Source organism: Drosophila virilis, chromosome 4 (assembly GCF_030788295.1).
Source record: "Drosophila virilis strain 15010-1051.87 chromosome 4, Dvir_AGI_RSII-ME, whole genome shotgun sequence".
Taxonomy (NCBI): Eukaryota; Metazoa; Arthropoda; class Insecta; order Diptera; family Drosophilidae; genus Drosophila; species Drosophila virilis.
In genome coordinates this window covers 645,090-646,726 of record NC_091546.1, presented here as the reverse complement: position 1 = coordinate 646,726, position 1,637 = coordinate 645,090, and positions in this window count along the sequence as shown.

Genomic DNA, 1,637 nt, shown 5'->3' with positions numbered 1-1,637 from the left:
TGGGCGGGGCTGTGGCGAAGAGCAGAGGCAGGGCAACGCCTGAGCAAACAGTGGCAAATATGATGGTGCCGATGACGCTGGCGTTGACGAGTGGCGACTCATCCGAGCAGCACACTCTGCTCTGTTGCCAGTGGCAACTAAAAGCCGCAACAATTTCATTAAATTTACTTGATGGCATCCCGAAAATATGACAAAGGGACTCTGCAATTGTGCCCAAGTAATATGCCAGCTGCATATTTACACACGAGCGGAAAACTGGCATTCCTCACTGTGCGTGAGCCAGGTGCACAGACACATACACGCACACAGATAACCCTTCCTTAATATGTTGGTATTTGGTAACCAATTCGAAATTGTTGGTAATTGGAAATGCGACATACGGTAACCGCAATGCAAAACATTAACTCAGCTGTTGACAACAAGTAATAAGTGAATTTAATATGTTGTTGATTAATATGTATATCCCCATTTCCAGTTGATGTACTTTTGCGACGAAATATAACAATTTGCATAAAAAAACAACAAGATTGATAAAGCCCAAGTACAACTAAGAAGAAAACACATTCCCGCAAAAATAAAGCAATTGGTGATGTGTGTGAGCGAGAAGGCGAGAGTTGCTAATGCGAAAGACAGAGAGCAGTATACGATTGAAAGAAGCAGATGAAATCAGAAGCGCGGGCACAAAGGCTTCACGATTGAAAGTACAGTTACAGTCAGTACAGGCTGCCAATAATGAATGCTTACAGCGACTACAATAATTTTTGAAACGAAAATAAATAACTTTAAGAAGAGCAACAAAAAGAGTTTGTAAGCTGTTTTCTTTAGCTATTAATTAACTTTATTTACCAAATAATATTATACAAGCTAAGTATAAATAAAATACAACAGATGGGCACGTTTTTGGCTCTCAGCCATCTTACCACATGCTGTTCTAGTACTTATGCTGCATGCGAAATGCAAAAAAGGTAAAGCTGGTTTTTGAATGACTACATATGCATTTTAGGCATATGTTTGTAGCAATATTAAGTTTAGATAGTGCTCCGAATTGCTTAAGCATTGTCGAACATCGGCCTATTTTATATACATATGCATTTCATGCAACAAAAATCATATGCAGAATATTGCAATGTAAAATTTGTCATTAGGCGGGTCAAACATGAAAGCCGGGTGAAAAACTAGGCAATTTAACTGTTAGTGATGGCTAATGGCTGCCTCGGATTAACGTATAAGTGTAAAGAACATTAGCTCAGAGCTTCTACGATCAAGTCAGAAGCAAGTGCACTCCGAGGCAGTTAGCAAAACCGTAGTATATGCCGGGTACAAGTCACGCACACAACTTTTATATTATTAAACATATTTTACAAATTAATTAGTTTCGTACCAAAGAATCAGTTGAAGCTGCAAGGTAACACAGATAAGGGCTTGCGTATTAATATGCATTTACGCGCTCTAAAGAATGTTAGCAATTCAAAAGTGAGAGAGAGCGAGATGGCATTACAGCAAACATACCAATTGGAGTAAAGAGTCATGACAACTGCTGGATCAACATGTACGATTGAAAGAAGAAGAGTCAGCAGTATAAATAGAGCAACGCTTTGCAATTGAACTTCAGTTAACGCTGCAAGGCGTCTGGCAAG